We start from the raw sequence: 19,832 nt of genomic DNA, 5'->3' as shown, positions 1-19,832 counted from the left end.
CAACTGAGTTATATCACACATCATGTGACAAAAATCATGTGCTGGCTCGTAATAACAAAAAGTTGGCTTTTAGGCAGGTACATGGATATGCAGGGGATGGAGGGACACGGATAACGCACAGGCAGAGGAGATTAGTTTATCTTGGCATCATGTTCGACACAGATGTTGTGGGCCGAAGCACCTGTTCCTCTGCTGTACTCTTCTATGTTCTACCTAACGTTTACGGGAACAATCTGGGTTAACAAGGGGACATATAGAGGTAGAAAGACTAGTGGAAACACAAGAGACTGCGGATACTGAGAAAAACACAAGTACTGGAGGAACTCAGCGGGTCAGGCAGCGCCTTTTGAGAAATGGACAGATTTGTGTTGAGATCCTTCTTCAGACTGATAGAAGGAAGGATAGAATAGAGCGGTGCCCAGTGTCTGTGGAGAGGTAGAGAGCAGGTGCACATTAACCTGATGGAATCACCGTCTGCCATCAGGCAGGTTGTCTATAGATCCAGAAAAAATCAGCAGGTCAGTGGGAAGAAAAACACTCCATGTAGACCTGAAACATTGACCGTTCCTCTTCCCACAGATGCTGCTCGATCTGCTGAGATTTAGCATCATCTTCTGTTTAAAATAAAGATTTAAAGCACCTGCAGTTTATTTTTCCATGCGGAAGTTGAGTTGCTTTTTGGGTGGTTTTAAAATGATTGGATGAGGCAGGTGGATGTTCGACAACTGTGGCAGGGCTTGAATACCATCACCTCCTACAAGGCGAAATCAGGAGGCAGCTCAAGCGACAGCGAAGCATCACTCCCTGATGAGCTCAATGTGTTCTATACACGTTTAGATAGGGAGAACACTGATGTGCCTTCCCAAGCCGCCATACACCCTGATGGTATTACAGTCACAGTTCCAGAGGCAGACGTCAGATGATCCTTCAGGGGGTTGAACCCTCGGAAAGCGCCTGGACCTGATGGTATACCCGGTCGAGTTCTCAAAACCTGTGCAGACCAACTGGTTGGAGTTTTTGCGGACATTTTCAACCTCTCGTTATTGAGGTCTGAGGTTTCAACCTGCTTTAATACTGATCCCTTTTCTGGGGTTACGTCCGTGCCCAGGTGGTGTTAGAGAGGGACTACGCACTGTCCACGGGTACCCTGGTGGAATGCATCCTGGACAAGGATTGTAACATAGCTGTACAGTAGTTTATTTAGTATATTTGTTTGACGTGTATTATAGTGGTGGGTTCTGGTTGGTTTTATTGTACTATAAACATTATTTTTAATAATTGAATACATTTTTTGATTAAAAACAAAACAAAGCTAGTTATCAGGAGGGTACTGCGCCAAGGAGTCCCCTGCAACCTGTTTCTCTTGCGGTTCCCAGACTTGCCAGCCGCCTGCCACTTGTGCGAGCTGGAAGAGTCTGTGTACCATGTGTATATGGAGAGTGTGAGATTGCAGCCCCTGTTCTATTATCTAAAGGCGCTTCTCCTTGCCTTCTGGCTGCATCTCACCCACCATCCTCATCTTTGGACACCCTGTGTACATAGGGGAGAGGGTAGGGCCAAAGATGTCCTGGTTGGGTTGCGGGGTTAAATTCGCGCCCGGGTGGTGTTGGAGAGGAACCATGCGCTGTTGACGGGCGCCCTGGGGGATTTCTGGGACCACTGGGCACCGCGGGGGTTTGAATGCATCCTTGACAAGGTGTGTAAGATAGTTGTATCGTTTGTCATGTATTATGGTGGTGGGTTCTGTTTTGTTTTTTACTGTACTGTATATATTATTTTCATATTTGAATAAATATTTTTGATTTAAAAAAAAAGCTGGTTACCAAGCTCACGGAACTGGGTCTCTGCGTATACCTCTGTAATTGGATCCTCGGTTTCCTCATCCACAGACCACAGTCTGTTTGAATTGGCAGAAACACTTCTTCCTCATTAACAATCAGTACGAGAGCACCTCAAGGCTGTGTGCTCAACCCCCTGCTCTATACTCATGGCCTTATAGCCAGACACAGTGCAAACTCCATCCTTAAGTTCGCCGACGATACCACCGTTGTTGGACGAATTACAGATGGTGATGAGTCAGAGTAAAGAAGTGAGATCATCCGATTGATCAAATGGTGCCAGCATAACAACCTGGCTCTCAATATCAGTAAAACCAATGAACTGATTGTGGACTTTGTAAGAGGAATGATATGGACCCACAATCCTGTGTATACCAATGGTGGAGAGAGTCAAAAACTTCAAATTCCTGTGCATGCATATTTCCGAAGATCTTTCCTGGACCCAGCACACTCATGCAATTATAAAGAAAATGCATCACGCCTCCACTTCCTGAGAAGGTTACGGAGATTTGGTATGTCAGAGAGGATTCTCTTGAACTTCTGCAGGTGTACAGTGGAGAGCATTTTGACTGGTTGCATCATGGCCTGGTTCAGCAACTTGAAAGCCCAGGAGCGAAAAAGACTGCAAAAAGTTGTGAACACTGTCCATCTGAACCCAGTCCACCTGACCTTCCCACCATCGAAGGGATTTACCAGTCACTGTCTCAAAAAGGCAGCCAGCATGATCAGAGACCTATACTACCCTGGACATACACTCATTTCACTCCTGCCATCGGGAAGAAGGTACAGGAGCCTGAAAACTAATGTCCAGGTTCAGGAATAGTTTCTTCCCTGCAGCCATCAGGCTATTTTATATCAAAGTCTCGTGATGAGACTACGTGAAGAACCTGCCAGCCCGCATGTGCGTCAATACGTCGACGCATGGTGTCCAGTAAGTATATAATAGAATTGTGCTCCTGGCTCAGGAGACACTTACAGGTTGCTCCAGTCAGATGCCTGTGGAAGCAATACCTGGCTCAGGGTTGCATTATATATCTCGCACTCAGAAGAAGGGAAGCAATACCTGGTTCAGGGTTGCGTTATTTTATCTCCCGTTCAGTAGAGGGGAATACTGGAGATTATTACACAAGTAACTCCAACTACGGGGATAATGACAGGAATTCGAACCCCCTGAACTTATGGGGGATATGCTGCAGTTTAATCATATGAAGGAGTTCCGGCTCTTTTCACATAATTTGCCATCCCTTCGGGGATAGGAAATCCACTGCAGGAGATCTGGCTAAGAGCATCAGTAATTTAACTTCTCATCAGCTAAGGAGGGGTATATGCTGGATACGGCTGGGAAATGTGCCTGTCCCGATAAACTGCCTGACTTTGAATGTTCCAAAAGTCAATCTCACCATTTGGGATATCTCAGTGGTGATACGTGGGCATGGGATTAAAATTTCAGCGTATCCAAAGACTGTTCACTGATGTCATTATGGCCTTTGCAAGGGCAGTAGATGGGTTCAGCTCGATGGATAGTGGAGAAGATGCATCAGCACTTCTATGTAATACCCAGTTGGAGCTAAATGAGGTAATTTTAAAAAATTTGCTCATTTACGCAGGGCCAGTAACGTGCAGCCTGCAAAGTATCTCTTCGGAGAGGACTTGTGCTAGCAAGTTTAACACTTACAGGAGGAATTTAGGCGGCTGCGGGGGTGGTAGAACCATCTTATGTGGGTAGGGCTTCAGTATTCCGGCGGGCATACCACCTCTATATATAACTAACGGCAGGAATCGTTACTCTGAGGCTGGTTGGAACACCAGGCCTACTCAATTCAGACCTAGCCAGAGGCCTTTTTTAGGCCAGGGCCATCGTGCTCACCTTGGTGAAAAGAATGTGTTGAGCATACTTGCGACTGAGATAGGTCGTTCCAGGCAGAGGACTGTGGCAGCCATTTTGGTCTACTCACCCAGGGCTTCCATTGCAGATAAGTCTGCCGAACGAAGCTCCTATAGAAACATAGAAACATTGAAAATAGGTGCAGGAGTAGGCCATTCGGCCCTTCGAGCCTGCACCGCCATTCAATATGATCATGGCTGATCATCCAACTCAGTATCCTGTACCTGCCTTCTCTCCATACCCCCTGATCCCTTTAGCCACAAGGGCCCCATCTAACTCCCTCTTAAATATAGCCAATGAACTGGCCTCAACTACCTTCTGCGGGAGAGAATTCCAGAGATTCACCACTCTCTGTGTGAAAAAAGTTTTCCTCATCTCGGTCCTAAAAGATTTCCCCCTTATCCTTAAACTGTGACCCCTTGTTCTGGACTTCCCCAACATCGGGAACAATCTTCCTGCATCTAGCCTGTCCAACCCCTTAAGAATTTTGTAAGTTTCTATAAGATCCCCCCTCAATCTTCTAAATTCTAGCGAGTACAAACCGAGTCTATCCAGTCTTTCTTCATATGAAAGTCCTAACATCCCAGGAATCAGTCTGGTGAACCTTCTCTGTACTCCCTCTATGGCAAGAATGTCTTTCCTCAGATTAGGAGACCAAAACTGTATGCAATACTCCAGGTGTGGTCTCACCAAGACCCTGTACAACTGCAGTAGAACCTCCCTGCTCCTATATTCAAATCCTTTTGCTATGAATGCTAACATACCATTCGCCTTCTTCACTGCCTGCTGCACCTGCATGCCTACTTTTAATGACTGGTGTACCATGACACCCAGATCTCGTTGCATCTCCCCCTTTCCTAATCGGCCACCATTCAGATAATAGTCTACTTTTTTTCCTGTTTTTGCCACCAAAGTGGATAACCTCACATTTATCCACATTATACTGCATCTGCCATGCATTTGCCAACTCACCTAACCTATCCAAGTCACCTTGCAGCCTCCTAGCATCCTCCTCACAGCTAACACTGCCCCCCCAGCTTCGTGTCATCCGCAAACTTGGAGATGTTGCATTCAATTCCCTTGTCCAAATCATTAATATATATCGTAAATAGCTGGGGTCCCAGAACTGAGCCTTGCGGTACCCCACTAGTCACTGCCTGCCATTGTGAAAAGGACCCGTTTACGCCTACTCTTTGCTTCCTGTCTGCCAGCCAGTTCTCTATCCACATCAATACTGAACCCCCAATACCGTGTGCTTTAAGTTTGTATACTAATCTCTTATGTGGGACCTTGTCGAAAGCCTTCTGAAAGTCCAGATATAACACATCCACTGGTTCTCCCTTATCCACTCTACTAGTTACATCCTCGAAAAATTCTATAAGATTCGTCAGACAAGATTTACCCTTCATAAATCCATGCTGACTTTGTCCAATGATTTCACCACTTTCCAAATGTGCTGCTATCCCATCTTTAATAACTGATTCTAGCAGTTTCACCACTACCGACGTTAGACTAACTGGTCTGTAATTCCCCGTTTTCTCTCTCCCTCCCTTTTTAAAAAGTGGTGTTACATTAGCTACCCTCCAATCCTCAGGAACTACTCCAGAATCTAAAGAGTTTTGAAAAATTATCACTAATGCATCCACTATTTCTGGGGCTACTTCCTTAAGTACTCTGGGATGCAGCCTATCTGGCCCTGGGGATTTATCGGCCTTTAATCCATTCAATTTACCTAACACCACTTCCCGGCTAACCTGGATTTCACTCAGTTCCTCCATCTCATTTGACCCCCGGTCCCCTGCTATTTCCGGCTGATTATTTATGTCTTCCTTAGTGAAGACAGAACCAAAGTAGTTATTCAATTGGTCTGCCATGTCCTTGTTCCCCATGATCAATTCACCCGTTTCTGACTGCAAGGGACCTACATTTGTTTTAACTAATCTTTTTCTCTTCACATATCTATAAAAGCTTTTGCAGTCAGTTTTTATGTTCCCTGCCAGTTTTCTTTCATAATCTATTTTCCCTTTCCTAATTAAGCCCTTTGTCCTCCTCTGCTGGTCTCTGAATTTCTCCCAGTCCTCTGGTAGGCTGCTTTTTCTGGCTAATTTGTACGCTTCATCTTTTGTTTTGATACTATCCCTGATTTCCCTTGTTATCCACGGATGCACTACCTTCCCTGATTTATTTTTTTGCCAAACTGGGATGAACAATTGTTGTAGTTCATCCATGCAGTCTTTAAATGCCTTCCATTGCATATCCAATGTCAACCCATTAAGAATCAATCGCCAGTCTATCTTGGCCAATTCACGTCTCATACCCTCAAAGTTACCTTTCTTTAAGTTCAGGACCCTTGTTTCTGAATTGACGATGTCACTCTCCATCCTAATGAAGAACTGAACCATATTATGGTCACTCTTGCCCAAGGGGCCACGCACAACAAGACTGCTAACTAACCCTTCCTCATTACTCAATACCCAGTCTAGAATAGCCTGCTCTCTCGTTGGTTCCTCTACATGTTGGTTTAGAAAATTATCCCGCATACATTCCAAGAAATCCTCTTCCTCAGCACCCTTGCCAATTTGATTCACCCAATCTATATGTAGATTGAAGTCACCCATTATAACTGTTTTACCTTTGTTGCACGCATTTCTAATTTCCTGTTTGATGCCATCCCCAACTCCACTACTACTGTTAGGTGGCCTGTACACAACTCCCACTAGCGTTTTCTGCCCCTTAGTGTTTCGCAGCTCTACCCATATCGATTCCACATCCTCAAAGCTAATGTCCTTCCTTTCTATTGCGTTAATCTGCTCTCTAACCAGCAACGCTACCCCACCTCCTTTCCCTTTCTGTCTATCCCTCCTGAATATTGAATATCCCTGGATGTTCAGCTCCCAGCCTTGGTCACCCTGGAGCCATGTCTCCGTGATCCCAACTATATCAGTCATTAATAGCTATCTGAATATATCTGACTATATTTGCTTGAAGACACGACTGGTAGCTACTTCAGCCTATTTCTCGTGCATCTATCATTGCATGGTTGTATTGGAAGTTTGTGACGAGATACATGTGAGCTACTTTAAACAAAAAGTAGCAGAGGTTTGTGGCTCTTTCAGTTTGGTTTTAAGAGAAGCGATTATGTTATAACGCAATTGACACTGCTCTTGCTGCTTTGTCATTGTATCTAGTTCTATAGGTGGGACAACAAATGATTGGTTATTCACCCACTGGTAAGTAAGGTTATGAAAGGTGTCTTTTATATGAACACTCTGAAGCCTACATTCAAAGAAGTGTGGAATGTGTAATCAGTATAAATTATTATGCAGATATTCGTTCACTGTATTCCTAATGATGGAGGAGTATCTTTAAAGTTAATTATGCTTATGACAACTGATTTCAGCATAAAGAGCACAGTCTTTACACAATCTCCGTCTGGATCTCTGGGCCATATCTGACATAAGGATAGCTTTTATGAATGAACTCATAAAGCAAACGGGCACGGTTGGGTAAGTTGGAGTTGACAGCATACCCACCAGATCGGACATTGGGGGTGTTGATTATGTAAAAGGATACTGAGCTTACTAGTACCTATGAAATGAAGGATAGTTTCTTCATAGTTATTTAATATTTCAAAGAGATTGTTGGTGCAGACTATTTCAATATGGATAGAGTGTAAGCAGCTAAAAGCGGGAGTGAATTCAAATAATTTCAAGTCCCACTCTGCCAGGGGGGCTGGCTCGTTAGCAGCCAATAGAATGGATTTCCCCTTTGATCATCTTCTTGCAACAGCAGGAGGCTCAGATAAGCGCACTTTCAGAAGTTATAAAATTTCGTTGAACATGTCTGGATGGTTGCAGATAGAATTCTGAACAGTGTTGCATGAGCTATTGTCTAACCCAAAGGCAATTGGGACTGTGGTACGATTAAGGGCAATGGACATTTATGTAAGTTAGCATCATGTTGTTAATAGCCCATGTCTTTTCTACCATTTATGGTTTATCTGTTTAAGTGTTTCACAGATTGGTTTACTGCATGAAACCACAGAGCTTCAAAGGCTTCACGTAGTCTCATCACGAGACTTCAATATAAAATAGAAAGATTAAACAAGAACTTACTGTTTATTTTATGAGAAGTTGAAGGGAGGGACTACGTGCCCTCCACTCCCAACCCTGAATCTCATAAAGATCATTCGGTAAGTCAAGGGTTATTAATCTTTCTATAGTTTAAGTTCGTGCAAGTGGTCTGTGGTTTCAAACAGTTGCTCTGAAGATTGACGCACATGTGGGCTGGTAGGTTCTTCACGTAGTCCCTCACTTCTACTTCTCATAAAATATAGATCAAACTTCAAACGGTAAGTTCTCGTTTAATCTTTCTATTAAACACTACAACCTCAAATAAGCTCTGAACTACAATGGACTATTATTGTTATTATTGTTCTACTTTGTTTTTGTGTGTACGTATGTGTGCGTATATATATATATATATATATATATATATATATATATGTGTGTGTGTGTATTTGTGAGTATGTGTATATATACACACTGGACTTTTTTTTCTCTCTCGTAGTTTGATCTTCTTATAGGGGATGGTCATTCCCAGACAATTTTCTGGAACCGCACTACTTGCCACTCATTAGGCCAACCCCAGATATTATCTTGCAGCCTACAAGTATAGCTGCATGCAGGTTTGATCTGCTTCATTTGCTGAGGTGAGGAATTGGAATGGACTTGAACGTGGTGCAATCATCAACAAACATCCTCAATTCTGACCCTGAGAGGACAATAAGTAATCGATGAAGCAGATGAAGGTAACTGGACTGAGAACTTAACCCTGAGGAACTCCTGCAGTCATGTCCTGGGGCCCGGATGATTTACTTCTAATAATCAGCTCTGAAAGTAAGAAAACAGTGGCAATTCCCACTGCCTCTAAGTTCTGAGAAGTCTCAGATTTCCAGGGAACTTTAGGACGAGGGTTTCTGCAGAGATCAGGCGAGGCATCTTGTTCCCACCACCATAGCTTTGGTTTCGGACCAGGAAGAAGGCCCTCATGTAGTGACTTTACAAAGCAGGGGGCTTACGAGCTATGTGTGTTCTTTGTTACTCATGGGAATTCCATGCTCTTATGAATAATGAGTGAATGTAATACAGCACAGTCCATCAAGATGAAGGCATGGCCTTGTATTAAATGACAGCCAGTCATAGTCATGGACCTATACAGCACAGAAACAGGCCCTTCGGCCTTTCTTGTCTATGCCAGTTTGGGCCAGTCCCATTTTCCTGTATTTGGCCCAGATCCCTCTCAACCCTTCTATCCATATATCTGTCCAAATGTTTTTTGAAAGTCGTAATTGTATCCACTTCTATAACTTCCTCCGGCAGCTCATTCTAGATACGGACTACCCTCCAAGTGAAAATATTGCCCCTGAGGTCCCTCTTAAATCTCTCCCCTTAAGCCTATGCTGTTTAGTTTTAGAATCCTCTAACCAGAAGAAATAGACTGTGAGTGTTCACTTTTATCCATGCCTTCATAATCTTGTAGACCTCAATAAGATCACACCTCTGCCTCCTACACTCCAAAAAAAAAACCCTAGCCTATCCAACCTCTCTATATATCTCAAGCCTGTAAACCCAGGTAACATCCTGCTAAATCTCTCTGCACATTTCCAACTTAATGACATCCTTCCTATAACTGGGTAACCAAAACTACACGCTGTACAAGTGTGGTCTCACCAATGACTTGTATAGCTGCATAATGATGTGCCAATGTTTGTACTCAGTCCTCTTCTCAGTGAAGGAAAACATGTCAATTATATTGAATTTAATAATAACAAAATCAGTAGAATATTTAATATTTAACTTTGGACTAAACAAGTGGTTATTGACCTGTCAAATTTTGCAATACGCATCAAATTATTATACCAGAAGCAGATCAACTCCTTCCTTGTATTGGCGTGTTGGCGGCGCGACTCACCCGTTGCAGTGGCCCCTACAGCCTGTCTGTCTTTTTTTTATTTTTTGTCTAGTTAAATGTAGTGTTTGGTGTTTTTTAATACTGGTTTTAAATGTGTATATGTGGGGGGCGGGGGCAGGGGGAAACTGTTTAAATCTCTTCCCTGTCTGGGAGGCCCGACCTTTTCCCTGTCGGGTCTCCGTTTTCGTTGGGGCCTAGCACCGTGGAGCGGCCTTCAACCTGAACGACCCGGGGGCTCGGGAGGCTGCGGAGCTGCGGAGCTGCGGACTACTCACCATCGTGGGGCTGGCCGGCCTCGGAACGTGGAGAGCGGTGGTGACTCGCTGCTGCGACTCGACTCCTGGGGCTCGGAGGCTCCAGCAACGCAGCCGCAGGTCCGGTGGACTGGGACATCGGGAGCTCGCGGGTCCGGGGGGAGAGAGAGACCGCTTCCCGGAGCTCCAGCAACGCGACGTCTCCAGCCCGTGTCGCGGGGTTGGAACGACCCGGAGCGGGGTCATACATTGCCCGGCACGGCTTCATGGCCGTGGGACATGCCAGCGCCAGCCGGGGGCTCCAACTTCGAGACTTTTAGACCGGGAGCGGGGCCGTAAATCGCCCGGCACGGCCTAAAATGGCCGTGGGACTTAGCATCGCCCGCCTGGGGCTTGGACATCGGGAGAGACATGGAGAACAGGGGAGAGAAAAGACTTTGCCTTCCATCACAGTGGGTTCACTGTGATGGATGTTTGTGTGAACTAAATTGTGTGTATGTCTAGGAATTGTCTTTGTTTGTATGGCTGTGGAAACAGAATTTCGTTTGAGCCTCACTGAGGCTCAAATGACAAAATTGTATTGTATTGTATTGTATTATTCAGAGCAAGCAATTTCAGTAACAATTTAGTTGATAAGTGACCTTGAACATAATAAAATGTTACAAAGCATTTTACAGGAACCTAATCAGTACGGAGAGCAGGTTGATGCTGAGCCAACGTGGGAGATGTTATGGCATTGGCCAATAGCTTGATCAATGATGTGCTTTCAATGCCAGTCGTAAAGGAAGAAAGAGAGAGTCCATTCCCTACATATTAGGGACAATGAACAAAGGCCAATTAATCTACAAACCCACATGCCTTTGGGATGTGGAGGAAACCGAAGCACCCAGAGGAAACCCATAGGACTCGAGGGCCTGAGCTGTGGGGAGAGGTTGGGCAGGCTAGGACTTTATTCCTTGGAGTGCAGGAGGCAGAGTGGTGATCTTATGGAGGTGTATAAGATCATGTGGGAAATTTTGCAGGTAGGAACTGCAGATGCTGGTTTAATCCGAAGATTGACAAAAAAAAAAGCTGGAGTAACTCAGGCAGCAACTACGTCTATGGAGAGAAGAAATGGGTGTTGTTTCGGGTCGAGACCCTTCATCAGACGTTGATAGGGTGAATGTACCGAGTCTCTTACCCAAGGTAGCACATGATTTAAGGAGAGAAAGGTAAGATTTAATAGGAACCTGAGGGGCAACTTTTTGTCACATGAGGTGGTGGGTATTTGCAATGGGCTGCTAGAGCCATGTACATTAGCAGCATTTAGAAGACACAGACAGTTACATGGATAGGAAAGGTTCAGAGGGATATGGGACCAAACATGGGTAAATGGGGCATGGGGCATCTTAGGACGAATTGAGACGAAGGGTCTGTTTCTGTGCTGCATGACGTTGTGATTCGATATATTTAGTTTAGAAATAGTTTAGTTTAGATTAGAGATACAGTGCGAAAACAGGCCCTTCAGCCCACTGAGTCCACGCCGACCCGCGAACATCCCTTACACTAACATTACGGTACACACAAGAGATATTTACAATTTCACCGCAGCCAATTAACCTACAAACTTGTACATCTATGGAGTGTGGGAGGAAACCGGAAATCCTGGAGAAAACCCACGCGATCACAGGGAGAACGTACAAACTCCATGCATACAGCACCCATAGTCAGGATCAAATCCAGGTCTCTGGTGCTGTCAGGCAGCAACTCCACCATTGTGCCACTGTGCCACCCAATGTCTCTATGACCAGCCAGTTTTATAAATGTGACTATGATCCAGCTGACTACGGGAGCAGCAGTTTGACCCAATGTGCATATAATTTGAGGGTGACACACTGGCGGAGCTGGTATATCATCGTGCTGGAGACTTGGGATCGATACTGATCATGGGCCCTATCTGTGTGGAGTTTGCACGTTCTCCCAGTGAACACGTGGGTTTCATCCAGGTGCTCCGGTTTCCTTTCAAATCCCAAAAAGGTGCATGGTTTGTAAGTTAACAGGCCTTTGTAAATTGCTGCTAGTGTGTAGGGAATGGATGAGAAAGTGGGATAACAGAACTAGTGTGAAAGGGTGATTGATGGTTGGCGTGGAATCGATGGGCCGAAGTTGTTTCCATGCTGTATCTCTAAACTAAACTGAAGTACCCTCACACCTGGAAGGCCTGTTTGACCTCATACTCTTGCACTTCCCTGGATACCTCCTGGTCATAGCTCACATCAGATGTTTTTCTCGTTTCTCTACTCCTATCTGACCGTGAACACAGAATCACTTCCCTTTTCAGGGATTTCTGGTTTTTCACATCACTTGGTTTGGAGGGGGAACCTGTTGAAGCCACCTGATGATGTGGTGGTTTGTGTCCTCATTTAGCTCACAAAGTCACACAGCATCGTATCAGGCCCTTTGGCACAATTCATCCATGCCCACCAAGATGTCTATCCAAGGTCGTCCTATTTGGCCCAAATCCCTTTTCTGTCTATGTACCTGTCCAAATGTCTTTTAAATATAGTAATAGTACCAGTTTCTACCACTTTGTCTGGTAGTTCATAACTCCTGACACCTGTACTAATCAAGAATCTATTAATCCCTGCCTTAAAAATATCCATTGACTTGGCCTCCACAGCCAAGTGAATTCCACAGATTCACGACCCTCCGACTAAAGAAATTCCTCCTCATGTCCTTCCTGATGGTTTGATGGAGGGTCTCGACCCGAAAGTTCGCCTATCCATGTTCCCTAGAGATGCTGCCTGACCTGCTGTGTTACTCCAGTACTTTGTGTCCTTTTGTGTTCTATAACTCAATCCCTTTCACTCAAATTTCTCCATGTCACACACACCAAGCAAACATTTCAGTGTGACTATTTTCAATTGATTCAGCAACTACAGCTTATGATATGGAGTTTATCCTTCCCTGGCCTTTTCTATTACTTTGTTGCAGCCTTGCCCTTAAGATCACATGGACATTCCATGGGGCCAATTGTTACACATATTTTCTTTCAAAAATTGAGTTGTGCCTTGAATCACACACCACTTTGCTTGCAGCGGTGAAAGGTCGGTGGGGGCGCTGCAAGCCGGCAGCCCTGCCAGCAGCGCGTTAGTTTTTTCAACTTTAAATGTGTGTTTAAATGTATGTTTATAATGTTTCTTTGTGTGTCTTGTGTGGGGGGTGGTGTGGGGGGGTAAGGGGGAAAACCGTTCCATGTCGCCTCCCCCGTGGCCTAACAACAAGGATCGGTGTGGCCTTTCCCGGAGACGTGCCCGGGGATTCAGTAGCGGGCGCAAAGTGTACTCTCGTCGCGGAGCGGGCGAGCCCTCGGCGGGGCTCGCCGGAGGGAAGCGCTCCATTCGTTGGCCCGCGGCAGCCTGAAGCCGCGGTCTGCAGAGCTCCGGCCGGCGAGGCGTCCTGGGCCTGGGACCCCTCGTTGGGGACCCGGGAGGGGAAGAGCTCCGACCACCGGCCCGCAGCCAACTTGTACCGCGGGCGCGGCATGGACTTGCCATCAGGAGCGGGGTCCCTCGCCGGGGATCCCTGGAGGGGAGCTTCGATCACCGGCCCTGCGGTGCTTCTGGCTGCAGCATGGTGGGAACTTTAAATCTTCGACCGCCGGCCTGCAGCCTACACCAACCTGGATTCTGGACTTTTACCTGTCTACTCATCTGGACGCCCGCAGCGGCGGTTGCGGACGGTTGAGGTCCCGACCACGGGGGAAAATGGAGGAGGACTGGCCAAATTTTGTGCCTTCCACCACAGTGATGAATGCTGTGGTGGATGTTTATGTTAAATTCTTATTGTGTTTTTGTGTGTTTTTCATTGTACCGCTGCTGGCAAATTCATTTCACTTGCACTTTATGTGCAAGTGACGAATAAAACTGATTGATTGATTTAATTAATTTCACATCATCTAAAAATAAAAGGTGTAAACATGTTAATTGAACTGCCTCTGGTGGATTCCTATTCCAGAATTTGTTGGGCCTTTCCGCACAACAGCTGCAAAACATTGCTTCCTGCAAGGACTCTACCCCCTATAGACAATTGACAATAGACAATAGGTGCAGGAGTAGGCCATTCGGCCCTTTGAGCCAGCACTGCCATTCAATGTGATCATGGGTGATCATCCCCAATCAGTACCCCGTTCCTGCCTTCTCCCCATATCCCCTGACTCCGCTAATTTTAAGAGCCCTATCTAGCTCTCTCTTGAAAGCATCCAGAGAACCTGCCTCCACCTGAGGCAGAGAATTCCACAGACTCACCACTCTCTGTGAGAAAAATTGTTTCCTCGTCTCCGTTCTAAACCTGATCTCCCGGTGGCTCAGCACTTCAACTCCCCCTCGCATTACGAATCTGATCTTTCTGTCCTGGGCCTCCTCCGTGGCCAGAATGTGTCCCACCGCAAATTGGAGGAGCAGCACCTCACATTTCACTTGGCTAGTTTACACCCCAGCGGTATGAACATTGACCTCCAATTTCAGGTAGTCCTTGCTTTCTCCCTCCTTCCCCTCCCCTTCCCAGCTCTCCCACAGCCCACTGTCTCTGCCTCTTCCTTTCTTCTTCCCGCCCCCCCCCCCCACCCCCCATCAGTCTGAAGAAGGGTCTTGACCCGAAACATCACCTATTCCTTCGCTCTATAGATGCTGCCTCACCCGCTGAGTTTCTCCAGCATTTTTGTCTACCTTCGATTTTTCCAGCATCTGGAGTTCTTTCTTAAAAATAAAACAATGCAGGGCAGTTTTCAGAATTTCAGTATTGCAAAACTGCTGAGTTATGATCTCCAAAGGCTTTTTTTTTAAACCAGCAGACACAGCATACAACCAGGATTCAAGAGGTAGCAGATGAGATAAGGAAAATGATGAACGTTATGCCCAGCTACATTTAGCTTTAGATTTTAAAGAGATTGTAGAGAAAGGGGAAAACTAAGGACACTTAACTGGAATCCTGAAATGAGAAAAAACACCAAATATTAGAAACATTCAGTGAATCAGGCATCAGTGAATCATTCTGTTGAGAGAGAGAAACAGAGCAAATATTTTGGGGTAACCTGAACCACTCTTTGTCCCCCTAGTTTTACTTCGGAGTCACGTGAAGAAGCCCGCCAGGACGCATGCGTGTCATATCGCTTTCACGCTTGCGAAACGACAGGCGGGGTGGAACGTTCCCCCGCAGCGGTAAGTTTGAAACCGCGACCTGCAGGTAAGTGATTTACTCCGCGGTAGTTTTTTGTCCCCGCGCTGTTTTTGCACAGGGGGGGAAGCTGGACAAAATAGTGTCCACAAGTGCTGCGAGTGAAGCTGGCTGGGGAGGACCGCGAAGTTGCGGGAGCCAGCAGCAGCTGAAGGCACAAGCCCCGTAAGGGATCAGCTGTGCCGACTTTTTGTCCCCCGCCGGCCAGAACACCACGGCCGGGCGGGAGACTATTCAGAATGAGGCCGTCGACTTTTGACAAGTCGAAAACGGAGGAGGCGGGGTGGAACGACGTTCCCCGGTAGCGACAATTTAAACCAGGACCTGCAGGTAAGAGCTGCGGTCTTTTTGTGTTTTCCCATGCTGATTACAGGTGGAAAAACCAACGGGCTGCGACAAAGCTGGTGAGGGAGGACCGCGGAGCAGCGGGCAGCCAGCAGCAGCCAGCGGCACTCGGATCACCGATAGTGGGATCAGCTGTGCCCGATGTCGCCTCCGCACCGGCCAGATCCACGCGGCCTGGCGGTAAGACTAGACACAAAACAAACAAGGTCGTGGACTCAGAGAAGTCCGACTTTGAACAAACGCGGGCGGCCAGCGACCGAGAGCGCTGGAGCCGAATGGAACGGTGTGTGGAGCATTTGCTCCAACGTGACAGACTCCGGGAGATGGAGTCGGGTCACTGTGGGCCCTATGATAAACCCACAGCAGTACCTCTTGAAGGGCTGCACAGTGCTTCTACCTCATCAGAGGGGAGCACTGCGGGTCAGTTCTGGGCTGACCTGGAAGAGGGGTCCGCAGAAGGAAAGACAAGTGTGCAAGGGGTGCAGGAACGAGAGAACTTACTGGACTAATAAAAGGGACTCCAACAAAAACCCACTGCAGCCAAAGACAGCACCCCTACACACCCACCAGCAGAACTGGTGAAAGCTCGAAGGCCGGTACTCAAAACATGAATCTTTTTTAGGCCATGGCCCAGGCCGGCCTTCTTGGAAGATGCGGGGACCTCCAACGCCAACCAAATCGAAAATCCAGACACCAGCGCAACAACAGCAGCGAAGAACCTACAAAAAGAAGTAAACCTGCCACTGGTAACTATGGAGGTAGGTGGGTCTGGTTCCCTACAAAATACAGGGAGCATGGAGGTTGGGGGGAGATTACACTCTTTTCTGAATGCATGGAGCATGTTAACAACCGATACTTACATCTTAAGCAGTATCCAGGGATATACAATAGATTTTATACACAAGTACAGCCCTCCAGTTCAACATATACCGAACCGAATGTTTGTGATTTCTGATAAAGAAAAATCAAAAGCGCAAGCTGAACTGGAGCGGCTTTACGTAAAAGGTGTAATTGAGAAAACTCAACACGAACCATTAGAATTCGTGTCCAATATATTTACCAAAAACAAAAAAGATGGTGGTTGTCGCATCATCATAGATCTGACAAAATTGAATACATTTGTACAATATATTCACTTCAAAATGGAAACCTTTGTTACTGCTAAACAATTAATTTCCAAAGGTTACTTCATGGCCAGCATCGATTTAAAAGATGCTTACTATTCAGTGCCTATACGAGGTGACCACAGATGTTACTTAAAATTCAACTGGATGGGACAACGCTGGCAGTATAAAGCACTGCCAAATGGTTTATCATCAGCCCCAGGCTGTTCACAAAAATTTTGAAACCAGCCCTAGCGTTTCTACGGAAACGTAAACACATGGTCATGGCATATTTAGATGACATACTCATTGTGGGCAAAACTTTGGAATTGGCCAAACAAACTGTAACAGCCACAAAACAGTTATTTGAAAAACTGGGATTTATTATCCATCCAGTTAAATTTAAACTAACGCCTTCCACTACTATGGACTATTTGGGGTTCACCATTGACTCAGTTCACATGTCGGTGACTCTGCCTAAGGGAAAGGCTAGAGATTTAATAGAGGCTTGCAATAACCTCATTGACATCAGCAAACCATCCATCAGATTGGTAGCAAAAGTAATTGACAAAATGGTGGCTGCCTTTCCAGCCACACAATTTGGACCTCTACATTACCAAAACTTACAGAGAGCAAAAATACAAGCACTCTAAATTAATGCAGGTCAGTTTGACAGACCTATGAAATTACCAATCAAAGCTAAAATGGAACTAAAATGGTGGATAGATAACATCTGGCTTTGTTCCAATCCAATCATTGTCAGTAACCCTTCCATGGTACTACAAACTGATGCCAGTGCACTTGGGTGGGGAGCCACCAATACCATCACCAGCTGTGGAGGTAGATGGACTGCTCAGGAGCCATCATTATTACTCACACTGGGCATAAACTACCTGGAAATATTGGGTGCGTTCCATGGCCTAAAGTCATATTGTACTGGGTCATATCACCAGCATGTTAGACCACAGATAGACAATACCACCATTGTAGCATACATTAACCACATGGGTGGAAACAAATCGACATCATGTGACAATCTGGCTAATACAATTTGGCAATGGTGTATCCAGAGAGATATTTGGATATCAGCCACTTACCTAACAGGAAGACTAAATTTAGTGGCAGACACCAGGTCACGCAAATTTAATGAAAACACCAAATGGATGTTGAATAAAAGTATTTGCTGATATTACAGCAAAATATGGAACACCAGATATCGATCTATTCACATCCAGACTTAACCACCAGTTATCAAATTATGTTTCATAGGAACCAGACCCTGGGGCAGCGGCGACAGATGCATTTTCGCTGCATTGGGGGGAAATTGTTTATTTACGCATTCCCTCCTTTCTGCCTCATCAGTCGGGTATTAAGGAAAATACAACAAGACTCTGCGTCTGGTATTTTGGTAGTACCCGATTGGCCTACTCAACCATGGTTCCCAGTGGTATTAAACATGGTATTAGAACCATGTATCACCATCCCACATAGACCAGATTTATTGCTACATCCCGTAACAAGGGATAGCCACCCATGCCATAAACATTTGAACTTATTAATTTGTAGAGTTTAAAAACACCTCTACTACAACTGGGACTGACGGACCGAACAGTGAACATGATCTCGGCGGCCCAAAGACAGTCAACCAAAAAACAGTATCTGGTCTATATCAGGAAGTGGGAGATGTACTGCCATAAAAACAACATCACCTACAGAGACATGAACATCCCATCTGGAATATCTGGCAGGCCTCCACTATGATAAGGGGCTCAGTTATAGTGCCATCAACTGCGTCAGAAGTGCCCTATCGACTTACCTATGGCAGGGGACAGAGCGTTACTCTGTTGGGACTCACCCACTGGTAACAAAACTTATGAGGGGAATTTTTAATACTAATCCCCCAAGAACCAGGTACCCCCAAATATGGGATGTAAGTATTGTCCTGAAGATGCTCAGGAATTGGTCTCCAGCAACAGCTCTGTCCCTACACAGACTGACATTAAAAACAGTCATGCTAATGGCATTGGTCACGGCACAGAGGGTACAGTCACTGCATAAACTAAGACTGGACAACATGACTTCCTCAACAGAAAATATTACGTTTCATATCTATGAGTTAGTAAAGCAGAACAGACAGGGATCAGCAGGCCTCAATATACAATTTAGGTCATACCCAACAGATGACCGTATCTGTATAGTAAGACATCTGTCGTTATACATGGAGACAACGAAAATCCTAAGAGGCAATGAGAAGGCACTTTTGGTCAGCCACAAGCAACCACACAAAAGAGTGATGGTCCAGACCATCTCAAGATGGCTGAAACAGGTGCTAACACAGGCTGGGGTGGATACTAATATTTTAAAATCTTATTCCACCAGGGCTGCAGCTACATCGGCAGCGATACAGTTGGATGTACCAATGGACCAAATCCTCAAGGCAGCAGGATGGTCTGGGGAAAAAACATTCCAATTATTTTACAACAAACCAGTAATGAAACCTGGAACGTTTGCAGAAACAATTTTAAGTTCTGTAAATTAATTTAAACCCATAAAAAGGGGTTATAATTTTGTGTGAACAAATTTTATGATTTCAATGTCGAATTCATGTCCAAATTATGTTAACACAATTCCTCCTACAGTCATCAAGGCAGACGTGATGCATGGACTCGTTTCCACGGCATGAAATCACAGAGCTTTAAAATTTTCACGTAGTCACTCACGTGACTCCGAAGTAAAATAGGACCGGAGGAGGTGCTGTCCTGAACGGCTGCCTGTCCTGCAGCTGTCCGTTTTTTTCCCCTTCTTTTTTATTATTTTTAGTCCGTTAAGTGTACAGTCAGGGGGTCTAAATCTTTTTATGTGTGGGGGGTGGTGGGGGGAAGGGGGAAACTGCTTTTCCAAGTCCCTACCTGGTCGGAGGGGTTGCCTTCCTCCGAGCAGCGTCTTCGACCTGTCCTCGCGGCCTACCAGCGGGTCCTGGAGCGACGTTTCCCTGAGGGGACCTGGCCAGGACATCGGCTTTGGCAGCGGCGCAGAACATCGGCTTTGGCGGCGGCGCAGCGCTGGAGCGCTGTCGTGGAGCGGGCGATGCCTTTCCTGGGTCGCCGCGCTGGGACTCCAGTATGCTGGGACCGCCGATGAAAATATCGTGGAGCCGTGGTTCTGCGGAGCGGCCAGCTGCGATGTTGAACTTTACATCCCGGAGCCTGGGATCTCTCAA

At 45.9% G+C, this 19,832-nt stretch overlaps 1 long non-coding RNA gene across 1 annotated transcript; it reads right to left on the bottom strand.

The window, feature by feature from the left end:
- Window positions 1-1,199: 1,199 nt before the first annotated feature.
- LOC116975761 lies at window positions 1,200-18,618 on the bottom strand. The gene is made up of 4 exons (XR_004412754.1): window positions 18,607-18,618; window positions 18,314-18,321; window positions 15,848-15,855; window positions 1,200-1,312 (listed from the first exon to the last, which is right to left on the bottom strand). It is a non-coding gene; the product is annotated as an uncharacterized LOC116975761 (long non-coding RNA).
- Between the last annotated feature and the right edge of the window lie 1,214 nt (window positions 18,619-19,832).

The sequence above is a fragment of the Amblyraja radiata genome, chromosome 8, assembly GCF_010909765.2.
Source record: "Amblyraja radiata isolate CabotCenter1 chromosome 8, sAmbRad1.1.pri, whole genome shotgun sequence".
Lineage (NCBI taxonomy): Eukaryota > Metazoa > Chordata > Chondrichthyes > Rajiformes > Rajidae > Amblyraja > Amblyraja radiata.
Note: the sequence above shows the minus strand (reverse complement) of the source record. Positions and strands in the feature narration are given on the sequence as shown.